The sequence below is a fragment of the Panthera onca genome, chromosome D1 (assembly GCF_046562875.1).
Source record: "Panthera onca isolate mPanOnc1 chromosome D1, mPanOnc1 haplotype 2, whole genome shotgun sequence".
In the NCBI taxonomy this organism is placed as follows: domain Eukaryota; kingdom Metazoa; phylum Chordata; class Mammalia; order Carnivora; family Felidae; genus Panthera; species Panthera onca.
In genome coordinates, this window is record NC_138348.1 from 27,270,090 (window position 1) to 27,282,610 (window position 12,521).

The following is a 12,521-nucleotide window of genomic DNA, read 5'->3' on the forward strand; positions in this document are numbered from 1 at the left end:
TCTTTAGCCAGCCTGTGACTTTGAAGAAGAAGGAGAAATGGCTTTCTAAAATTTTAGTAATTTCAGGGGCACCTGGGTGGCTTAGTCGGTTAAGCGTCTGGCTCTTGGTTTCCGCTCAGGTCATGATCTCACGGTTTGTGAGTTCAAGCCCCATACTGGGCTCTGCACTGTCAGTGCAGAGCCTGCTTGAGATTCTCTCTCTCCCTCTCTCTCTGCCGCTCCCCTACTCATGTTCTCCCTCTCTCTCTCTCAAAAATAAATAAATGAACTTAAAAAAATAGACTATCATATTTGCCTCATCTGTGTGGTGGGGTCTGCCTTTACTTCATAAGAATTTAAGGATAATGACTATGTCCTTGCTTGGAGTAAATGCTTCCAGGTTGAGCAAGTGGTAGACTCTAGAACCTTCCTGACTAATCTCTCCCAAGTAATTGCTGAGGGAAATGGTGAGGGTGAATCAGTGCTTCCCAAAAGGGCCCTGGCAGTCTGAGTTTCCAGGGTTTGACATGCAGCATGGGCCACAGGAATCATGGAGAATGGGCATCTATGAGGGAGAACTTCAGGAGAAGGAGGGATTTCCATAAGACCAAGTCCTTTTGTTGTTGTTGATGGTGATGATGATGATGATGATGATATTGATAATGTTGTCCAAGGTTTATTGAAGATGTTACAGCCTGGCAGGAAGATTCAAACTTCTCCACATGGTGTTTTGAAATTCATCCTGATCGTAGGCTGAGTGAATTCCAGGTTGGATGGAGTACCAAAACCAAGGGTTTCAACATTTCCTTGGTGTCAGGATCTACCTCAAGATCTGCTGATCCAGGGCTGAGACCTCAGGTATATAATTAGCCCTCCTTTCTCTCTCCTCCTCCTGCGGCTTGATGGAGATACCTCTCCCTGGGCCTCTCTGCATCTGCTTCATCAGACATGTGACATAGCCCTGCTGCCTTGTTGCGGAGCTTCTGGCTGGGAATAATGGCGGTCTCCTCTCACAGGGCCATGTCGGTACGGAAGTCATCCAGGTGTGTGTAGTACGTCTCAGTGATGACCCGAGTCGCCTTCTTCACGGTTCTGGTGAGAATGTGGCCTGTGTTGGCGGTAGGGTAAAAGGGCCAAGGCCTTAATATTTGACCTTTGTAAGATGTGTCTGTGTTATACTGCAAACTAGTGAAGTGAAATATTTCAGATCTATTTTAGTCTTACTCTTTTCTGTCATTAAAATTTGTGCATTTTAATTAAGCCCAAGCAGAATTCCATTTGCAATGGCATATTGAATATCTTTGTAATTAACAATAGCAACCCAGGTAGATAGGTTTCCTTCATGTTAAAAAGAAAAACAACACTTTTTTTTTTTTAAATAATTGAAGATTTACAGGAAGTTGGAAAAATAGTAGAGGGGTCTTTTGTACCCTTCACTCAGTTTACCCCTTGACAGTATCTTACATAACAATATATGTATTTCATAAATTCTTTAGTATATGTTATAATCAGATAAAAATAATCTTTTTTAAAGTTCTTGAAGATGCTTTTTAACCTTTTGTTCTGAATTTGTTCCCTCTCCTGAGCTACACTCCATTGCATTCTAACTCCCTATGCATATCCCCAGGGTGATATTCAAAATATGAAAAGATATATAAAAACTGACTTTGCTTTGAGAGTGACTAATCAGAACACCAGCCTGGTTCCAACAACTAGAACAGAGTTCTGGATACTCCTGAATTAATCTTTTAGTTTCTAGATCATGGGAATGTCTGAGAGAAGGTATCAGGGGAGGTGGCTATTGATCAGTGACATAAAAATATTTCAGTATTTGGACCATCAGCTCAATATCAGCCCATGTTTCCCTGCAGTACACTTGTCACATTGCTTGGTATCCATAGGATTACTTTTACTTGTCCCCTGTCCCCCCCCCATCCCAATATATTGTCAGATCTTTGAAAGCAAAGACTTTGTGCTTAATTCGTAGAACTGTAGAGCCCAGCATTGTACCTAGCTCAATGTCTGAAAAATGACCAATCCATAAACGAAACTTAGGTTCTGGTCCTAGGCCTGTCCTTAAGCTAGCTGTGTGACCTTAAGCAGGTAACACTCTGGTCTCAGAATCTTCTTCTGTAAAACAAAATTATTAAACCTTCTTGTTCCCTTTAAATCTTTACAGGGAGTTTGTAAGAATTTCAAGATATGCAAGAATAAGGAAAGACTGATGGTAAAATAAAAAATTCCATTTTGGCAATTATCTGAGTGCCTATTGTATGCAAAATACATAATTTTTAAAAGTCTGGAGGGAAAAGAAAAATGGGTAAACAGTATTCATCCTGAGGAAATCACTGCCTAGTGAAAACCATCTTCCATAATACCGTAATAACAGACAAAATGATTTGAGCACTAGAATAGGCACACAAATAAGGCATTTAGTTCAGAAATACAGAGAAAAGAGCAATACATTCTAACTGCCATATTGATATAGCTTCATGACATCTGTAACCAGTCTCTTACCCAAATTCCAAGATTTGATTAATGTTGATATATAATATTGGATGAATAAATAATATTTTAAAGCCCCTGTCAGGTCTAGCATGTAGTGAATTATTTTAAGTGTTAGTATGCTGTCATTCTTTTCAGCTGCTATTAGCAGTCTGATAATATTTATATGTGTACCAGGCAGTCAAGTAACTGGCCACACTCAGATTTTTCAACTCCAAAGCTCCTGTTCTTAACTACCATTTAAAAATAAGGCACACAACACCACTTTTAATCACAAATGGAAACAACTTTCCCTGATACTAATAACAGAAAAGTCATGTTAGTAGACAGGGTGTGCTGGCACAAATCTCCCAGGACAGATTTTTAGCCACTAGAAAGGATTTTATCAGATATAACACTTTGACATCGTGAGTTTAGTTTGAAAATAACTTTCTCGGGGTATGTCGGAAGAATTTTTCCCTGTCCCTGGGTGCCAGCTGTAGATTTACTTCCTCTCAGCTCCAATTCAACCTTCTGGCCTGTTCTGTGAAAATGGGTCTGGGCCTTTAACATATGTCCTTCGCCAGCTGACCCTGGAGCTTTGTCAGTAGAGGGTGCTGAAGAGATATTACAGGAGGAAAGGGTTTTCTTTCTTGGTTCCTGCAGCAAACTTGAGTTCCTGTGTCTTCCTTCAACACTGGGCTCTGGCGGCACATGTCATTTCCCCAGTGGCCAGTTGCATGACAGTCTTCTCTGGTGTCCTGCCCCTGAAGTGCACCAGGGCCCAGCAGCCAGGCTCCCCTGGTCCCTCCTCAGGCAGTTGTATAAGGGTGTGAACTCCAGGGAGCGGATTTATGGTAAGTTTCACAGGTGCAGCACCACAGAGACTCCTTTGCCATCCAGTAAGCCATGGCCATGCCCTCTCCAGTATGATCTCAACCTTAGCGGCCATGGGGGCTCTTCTTCTGTACCCTAACTCAACCTTAGGGGTAATCGCGATTGGATATAATATAGGTAATAGAACTATTAGAGATCTGCTATTTCTGTATTCTTTAGAGTTCTCTTTACTTCTTACTAATCATTCATCACTCCAAAGTCATGTTATAGCTGATAATTCTTTATACTGAACTTTCGTTGTTGTAATGACTGTATGATTTCTGTCTCCTGATTATACCCTGACTGATATACCTTGGTACCTATCATAACTTATATCTTGCTATCTCACCTCTCAGCCGACTCAAAACAGAGAAACAAATCCACTCCGTGTTAACGCCCTCTTTGGCATTTGAATTATTCCGAGGCTTTACTTCTCCCATATCAGTCCCCCTCCCACCAAATCCTTCTTGAGACCCTATACTCTAGTCTCACAAATTATGATGCTGATCTATAGACAGACTGCATTCTTTTATACCCTTGCAAACCTAAGTTCTTCTGTATAGAATCTCTCCTTCCTGTAAGGTCCTTGAAGAATTCCTACTTATCCTTCAAGACTCAGCCCCAATATTGTCGTTTTGAAGCTTCTTTGTCAGAGTTATTCTCATATCTCCATTTTAGCACTTAACACATAGCATTTTATTTTCTCCAATATTTATTTTCCTCATTAGACTATAAACTCCTTGAAGACAGGGATTCCCTCCTGTTTATCTTTATTCTTCTAGCTCCTGGGACAGTGCCTGGCACATAGCAAGACATCAGAACATGTTTGTGAAATGAATCTGTTTGTTTACAAAAGACGCAAGAGATAACACAACTTCAAAACCATTATCATGACATGGAGATCTGGGCACCAGTCTCTGCCAATTCTCTGCTGTAGAATCTGCCCATTTTAGAATTGGGGGTATTCCCAGTCTACCCCCTTGGAGCTTGACTCATGCTACATCTCAGATTCACCTTTGTCCTTAAGACAATTGTTTAAGTCACTATCTTGCTCAAACCTCACACCTTTAGCAAGTTTTTCAGGACCTTTCAAGCTTCTTTTCAGTCTCCCTTCCCAGCTCCTGTCCCACCCCGCCCCGCCCCCATCTTCTTTCTGGACCACAACTCAGCACACACACAGACAGTGCCAAAGGGACAGAAGCAGGGGGGATTTCAGTCCTTTCCCCCCAAAGCAGAGCTTGTTGGCACATTCCTAATCAGAAAGAAATGATCCTGGTAATGACCATCTAATTAATGCGGAAGTACGTGTGCTGCGAAGCAATGTTTGTTTTTCTGCTCTCGTCTCCTGGTGAGGAGGAAATGTTGGCTATAGCTTATCTATGCCCAAGAGACCTTGAACCAGCCTCTTTGGCTTTTCCCACCAGTAACTAACATTATTAGCTGTAGCCTTTACCCTTCAATGTGGCCCTGAAAGAGTTCAAGCCCTGGCCTTGATGTTGCCACCTGTGTGGGCATGGGCAGGTGTCTTAACTCTTCTAACCCTCGTTTTCTCCGTCTAGAAAATAGGTACGATAGTAAAAATAGTAGCTACTGAAAGAAAATTAGATGGTACATATAAATTACTCAGCACAATACCCGTATGGAACAAGCACCTAGCTGAGAGTTTGCTGTCATTTTTCACCAAGTCCCACATGATCTGGAAATAAGAAAAGAATAAAAGCTGTTTCCATCAAGATGGGATGTCTACACATGCCTGCCAGGAAAAAAAAAAAAAAGGCCCTCTTAGAGGACTATGGCAAAGGTGGATTTTGAACAACTGGGTGACCTGTCCAGGGACCCTAGGGATACTCAGAATCCAAGTGGGTCAGGTGTGCTGTCCTTATTACTACTTTTCAGAGGAAGAGGGTCTCTTGTGATACTCCCACTGTAGGGAAAACAAACAGTTCCCCCCAGATGTCCCAATACTTCCTTGCATTCTAGTTGCCTTCAATGCACTAGGTGCCCATTGGAAAGACCATGGTGACTAAGAGGCCTAGGGTGGCTTAAGCAAGTCACAGCCCATCTAAAATGGAGCTGGGGTCAATCCCACCCAAACCACATGGCTGGTGATGGGGGTGGGGAGCTTCCCTCCTGGCTATTACCAGGAGGGGAAATGTCCACTGCAAACACTTTGTCCCGCCCTTCACCTCCCACCAGAATTTCCCATCCACCATCACCAATAAAATAGTTTCATAGATATTTCTAGCTCATCCATATTCCAGCAGGCTCTTCTCCCTTGCTGGTATTCCGGCCTCATTCTCCACTGCTTTTCTTATAATGACAGGACAATGAAACATGGAGAGTCACTGACCCTACGAGTTTAAGTTTTCAATGACTCTGGAATGACGGGGTCCCTCAGTGAATTTGAAATATAGCTGGAGTTGTTGAGTCACTATGTGCCCTGAAACTCAGCTTTGACAGTCTCACTGTAATAGAAAAGTCAACTTTAGAATCTAAAATCAGCTTCAGACTTTACACAAGCGAAGTCTAATGGATGTGGCCTTAATCCTGTTTCACACTAGCCTAACACCTGAAAACAAAAAGCAGTTTGAAGTTTTACTAAGAATGTGTACGCCATTATGTGAATTGAGCTGGTCTTCTGCTAATCTTTTCAAAGCCACTGATTTCTCCGGAACAAGGGACTTTTGTTTTTGGCTACCCTGATATACTTTTCTCATGCTCTCTCTTTGAGTTCCAGTGTTTGTTTCTTAAAAACTTTCCTGGGGCACTTGGGTGGCTCAGTTGGTTAAGTGTCCAACTTTGGATCAGGTCATGATCTCATGGTTCTTGAGTTTGAGCCCTGCGTCGGGCTCTGTGCTGACAGCTCAGAGCCTGGAGCCTGTTTCAGATTCTGTGTCTCCCTCTCTCTCTGCTCCTCCCCCATTCATGCTCTGTCTCTCTCTCTCAAAAATAAATAAACATTAAAAAAAAAACTTTCCTCTTCAAGCACCTGGGTGGTTTAGTCATTAAGCATCTGAATATAACTCAGGTCATGATCTCACAGTTTGTGAGTTCGAGACCCACTTCGAGTGAGCTTCTACCCCACTTCAGGTAAAAAACACGAGCCCTGGGTGAGCCCCACTTCTCTCTCTCTCTCTCTCTGTCCCTCGCTCACTTGCTCCCTCTCTCTCTCTCTTTCTCTCTCTCTCAAAAACAAAAACAAACACAAAAACTTTCCCCTCCAAAGAAGTGGAAAGGTATAACAATTAGGAATTTGCAAAGAAATAGAATTATACTTCCATATTAATTTCTAAAACTGCTTTTACAATGAAAACAAATGAACATAAGCAATACTGATGAGCATCAGTTTTAAGAATTTTCATTTGGTCTTTTTTTTTTTTTAATTTTTTTTTTAACGTTTTTATTTATTTTTGAGACAGAGAGAGACAGAGCATGAACAGGGGAGGGTCAGAGAGAGGGAGACACAGAATCTGAAACAGGCTCCAGGCTCTGAGCTGTCAGCACAGAGCCCGACGCGGGGCTCGAACTCACGGACCGCGAGATCATGACCTGAGCCAAAGTCGGCCGCTCAACTGACTGAGCCACCCAGGCGCCCCAGGTCTTTTTTTTTTTAATGTTTATTTATTTTTGAGAGAGAGAGAGAGAGAGAGAGAGAGAGCGCACGAACAGAGGAGAGGCAGAGAGAGAGACACACACAGAATCCGAAGCAGACTCCAGGCTCCGAGCTGTCAGCACAGAGCCTGATGCAGGGCTCAAACTCACCAACCATGAGATGGTGACCTGAGCTGAAGTCGGACGCTTAACCGACTGAGTCACCCAGGGGCCCCTCATTTGGTCTCTTAAAGGTGAGTGCTCATTTCTGCTGCGTTCTCTCAAAGCCACACCCATGGCGGAAGCCCTGCTGTTGACACGTGATGGCTCTGAGACATAACTGCTCACTGGTGACAGCATGCTTCAATTGCAGGCAAAGCATCCAAAAGGAAGTAAACAGAATCTCAAATGCTGACTGAGCAAAACCTAAACAAATGATGCTATTATTTACTCCTGAAGTTTAGGTATCTTGAACCATGAATACTTTAGAAAAATACAGCATCTTATGATTTAACATTTTGTTACTTCATGGGATGACAATTTTGTAGTCCAATCCAGTCAGTGTGATTTCAGTGTTGTGACCATCAAACGGAGAGACCTTGTCTAATCATACACTTTATGTATTTTATACATATTACATATTACACATTATATATCATACATATTATATATACATACATACTCTTTTGCCATTTTTTTCTCCAAGTCTATAATAGCTAAGAGTTAAAATTTTCGTTTTGGCATATATTTCCTACTGAAGTTGACAAATGAAGGAATGTATAAAGTTTCTTTTATTGTGTAAAATTTAATCTTTTTAAAAACACATCTATTGGGGTGCCTGGATGGCTCAATCGGTTGAGCGTCTGACTCTGGCTCAGGTCATGATCTCGCAGTCTGTGGGTTTGAGCCCTGCCTTGGGCTCTGTGCTGACAGAGCCTGAAGCCTGCTTCAGATTCTGTGTCTCCCTCTCTCTCTGTCTGCCCCTTTCCTGCTTGTGTTCTATCTCTCTCTCTCTCTCTCTCTCTCTCTCTCTCTAAAAAATAAATAAACATTAACAAATTTTTAATAAAAATAAAAACACATTTATTGAAGTATAAATGGCACACGATAAACTGCACATATTTAGAGCATCCGAATTTTCTACGTTTTGGCGTATGTGTATACTCATGAGACCATCACCATTAATCAAGATAGTGAATGTATCCATTACTCCCCAAAGTTTCCTCAGGCCCCTTTTGTAATCCCCTCTGTGCACCCCCATCCAAAGCAACCACTGATCTGCCTTCTGTCATCACAAAGTTTAATCAAATGGGATCCTACAAAATGTACGCTTTCGTATCTGGTTCCCTTCGCTCAGCATAATTATTTTGAGATTCACCCATAAAGTAGTTTGCTGCGTTTCATTGCTGAGTAGTGAGGAATAGAGAGTTTTCTTCTCTGCTCTTGCAATTCATAAAATAGAAGTTTGTTAATTCTGCTAAGTCTTTCGTTGCCTATGTCTGAATGCATTAAATGCCTGTCTGAAATGCACTAAATACGAGGCCTTCTAACTCTGTTACAACGCCCGGGATACGAGGTTTACCTGTGACTTTAATTAAGTTGTGTTGTTATTGTAAATTGCACGCATTAGGAGAAAGTTTGACGTTGAGTTGAATTGTAGAATCATCAAATTCCATGACAAGGGTGAGCTTTGGAGATTATGTCACCTACCTCTTCATTTTACGGACGAGGAACTGGATGCCCAGAGTGATATGTGGTCTGTCCGAGGTCACACAGAGCAGGCTTCTTTCAGCAGCATGACAGCGGCTGGTGGAGGCTTGAGGCGGAGGGTGCGGTCCGTTCTTCCGTGTGCTGTCGGCTTCCTTTCATCATTCCCGGCTGCAGGCTGCTGACCCTCTGCCTCATCCTCTGTCTGGCCTCCAACCAGTGGTCCCCCCCCCCCCCAAACTCCACCAACCTCTGGGATGGAGTGAGTGGCCTTGCTCCAGGATGGCAGACTGATTGCAGTCCCTCAGTGCTAGAGAGCCGCTCAGGAAACCTAAACTTCAAGACTGCCTCTGCCTGATCAAGCTGAGCTGCCAAATTTAATGGGTGTGTGTGATCTCCTTGTTGCTTTTGAGCAGCCACCAAGGTGTTTCCCTCCCAGAGCCCCAGGCAACAGGGCAAAAGACTCCGGCTGAAGCCTAGAGAGAGAAAACTAGGCTTGATTAGCCTCTTATTCTTTATCCTTCCTCCTATGATACTTCTGGGGCCAAGAAAGGGCAGGCTTTCCTCCTATATGGAACTCTACAAGCCTGGGCCGTGATGAATAAAGATGGAAATAAAGGAAGCCATGCAATGCTCCCTTAATAGTCTGACTTGCAAAGCTGGAGTGGTGCAGAAAAATCCTATATTCAAGTGCCAGAGCCAGACACCCGCTTTGCATTCCTCTGTAAGTTTTTTTTTTTAATGTTTATTTATTTTGAGAGAAAGAGAGAGAGAGAGAGCAAGCACATGAGCAGTGGAGGGGCAGAGAGAGAGAATCCCAAGTAGGCTCCACTCTTAGCACGGAACCTGTCACGGGGCTTGATCTCATGATCGGAGCCAAAATCAAGAGTCAAACGCTTAACCAACTGAGCCACCCAGGCACTTCTCCTATGTAACAGGTTTTTTTTTTTTTTTTAATTATTTTTTTAATGTTTATTTATTTTTGGGAGAGAGAGAGAGGAGCAGAGAGAGAGGGAGACAGGATCCGAAGTGGGCTCTGTGCTGACATCAGACAGTCCAAAGCAGGGCTCGGACTCACAAACCACAAGATCACGACCTGAGCCCAAGTCAGATAGTACTGACTGAGCCACTCAGAAGCCCCTGTAACAATTTTAATCTCTCTAGCCAGAGGATGCTTCAGGGAGACTAGGGGGGAAGATCACGTGTTCTGACGAGCTAAATATAAAAGCACATTGATGATTTTCAAACTGCCAGTATTAGCTCCATTCCACTTGCTACCAAAGTGTCCCAATTAATACCCACCTACTCAGACTTACAATAAAATTACAGCTGCCCACGAACCACAGACCCTCTCCTTTCCACAATACATCCTCTCTCTGCTACAGTGCTGATAACTAACACAGCAAACATTCATGAAAATTTACTGAATGGTACACAGACTATCTCATTTAATTCTTATAACAACCTTATGCTGCAAGTACTGTCATTCACTTATTTTACTGACAGGGAAACTGAGGTTTGGAAAAGTCACCTGCTCACCGTCGCATATTTAGCAAGTGATTCTGAAGCTTGGTTTTTAGTTACTAACTGCTTTCTAGTTTTTACTTGCTAGTCTCCACTGCTTGTGGAGGTTATTTCTAGGTTTTAGAAAGACCCGGAGAGGCAAGATATCTTATTGATGGTGGTTCATTGGAAAGAGGCCAGAACCAAGTATTCCAATCCGAGTATTTGGACCCCAAAGTCTTTGCTCTTTCTTCTACGTTAATGGAAACCCACACAAAGCAAGTGGACATAGGCTTTGCCCATTTGCCTCGTGCTTGTGGAGGTGATCACTCCACCTGATCACCATGTCACAATGGTTACATTCCTAGACTGAACTAACCGACTTAACCCAACTAGAGGAGGGGCAGTTTTTCCAAGACCTTTACTACCAATTAAAATGATTTGAAATGTACAGTATAATCTGAGTGGATCTGTTTAAGGCAAAACTACAGGTGGCTAATTTAACAGATTTTATTGCTTCTAGAAATCTTGGCACTAGTTAGAGATTAATTATCTTAAGTGAAGCTACCAGCTTAAAAACAATCAACGCTGCAATTAGTTATAGATTAATAAATCATTGTTTCGACCTTTATTTTCCCATTGCCCTAATTTTCTCACCTACCTTTTATCCTTTTATATTTGATGATTTTTTTAAGCTTCTGCAAATCCTCTTGTGAATGAGGTGGGAGAGTTAGTAAATCTAATAAGTGAATTGGTGAACCACTGTATTTAAAAGGTTAAATAATAGTGAAATGTTGTTTGCCACTTTGCAGTCCTGTATACATTCTTTACCACGGACCCTTGAACTTTTTTCAGAAGTCAATTCTGCATCCATCTTTGTGTCACCAGGATCTGTCCCGATGCATCCATTCAATAAATGTTTTTGGAACTTTAGAAAAAGCGACAGTACAAAGAGCTTGTTCTCCAAGAGCTGACAATGCAACGGGTAGTGTCAGGTGTATTGAAAGGGCTCAGTAAATGTGGAATAAATCTCACCTCATCTTAACGGAAGAGGCTTGGATGAAAAATTGAGATTATTTCTAGGTCTTAGAAAGACCCGGAGAGGCAAGATATCTTATTGATGGTGGTTCATTGGCAAGAGGCCAGAACCAAGTAATCCAATCCGAGTATTTGGACCCCAAAGTCTTTGCTGTTTCTTCTACGTTAATGGAAACCCACACAAAGCAAGTGGACATAGGCTTTGCCCATTTGCCTCGTATTTCTACGGGCAGCCACCGAGCGTTCAAGAGAGGACACAGGTGAAGCACACCTTTCCAGTCAGAGGCCTGTGCGCCCCTGGGCGTGTGATGCTACCTGCACCAAGACAATTGTCATGTAACCGTCCATCCCAAACTTGGAAATTTCATTTATTTATTTTTTTAATTTTTTAAATTTTTATTATTTGAGAAAGAGAGAGCAAGCAGGGGAGGGGCGGAGAGACACAGGGGCGGAGACACAGAATCGGAAGCAGGCTCCAGGCTCTGAGCTGCCAGCACAGAGCCCGACGCGGGGCTCAAACCCGTAAACCACAAGATCATGACCTGAGCTGAAGTCGGAGGCTTAACCAACTGAGCCACCCAGGCGCCCCAAAGCTGGCAATTTTAAACACTGATTTATTATTTCTCACGATTCTGTGGGTTGACTGGGCATTTCTCTGCCCCGTGTGGTGTTGCCTGGGCTTATTCACACAGCCCCGTTCAGCAGGCAGCCAGGCTGAGCTGAGAGGTCTGGGACCATGGTGCTTGATGACCTTCAGCTAAGGGGCCTCAATCTTCCTCTGTGGGCCTCCTTCTGTGTGGCATCTCATCTCACAGGGCCTTCCCATGTGACCTTCTCCAGTGGTATAGCCTGGACTTCTTAGGGCATGACAATGACAGTGAGGCTGCTGGTGTTTTAAAGGCCTGGGCTTAGAAGTCCCAGAATGTCACTTCTGGCACAGTGTTAGAGAACACCATCTCAGATTCAGGAGGAAAAGAAATAGACTCCATCTCTTGATGGAGGAGCAGCATGCTTGCACAGAAAAGAGAATTGTCGGTGAGGTGACCACTTTGCGGGGAACTTACCGCAGAGCCCTCCCCAGGGCCATTATTACACCTAGTCTCCTTCTGAGAAGCCCACATACTAGGAATCTCACAAATCCCGAGCTGACGGGGCCATCCCTGCTGCCATGTGGAAAAAGCCTGCTTGAGAACAAAGTCAGCCTGGAGGAGAGCAGAGCAAGAGGTGGAAAATAAAAAAAAAAAGATGAAACCCAGTTTTCCACTCAGGTGGAACAGACAGGCCGTAGAGCTGGTGGTTAAGAGCTCAAGATTCGAAGTCATACCACCCTGAGTTCTAATCCC

General features: G+C 43.1%; 1 pseudogene; it reads right to left on the bottom strand.

Annotated features, from left to right (window-relative positions):
* Positions 1 to 687: 687 nt before the first annotated feature.
* Positions 688 to 7,227, bottom strand: LOC132660654 (small ribosomal subunit protein eS17 pseudogene; annotated as a pseudogene).
* Positions 7,228 to 12,521: the final 5,294 nt, after the last annotated feature.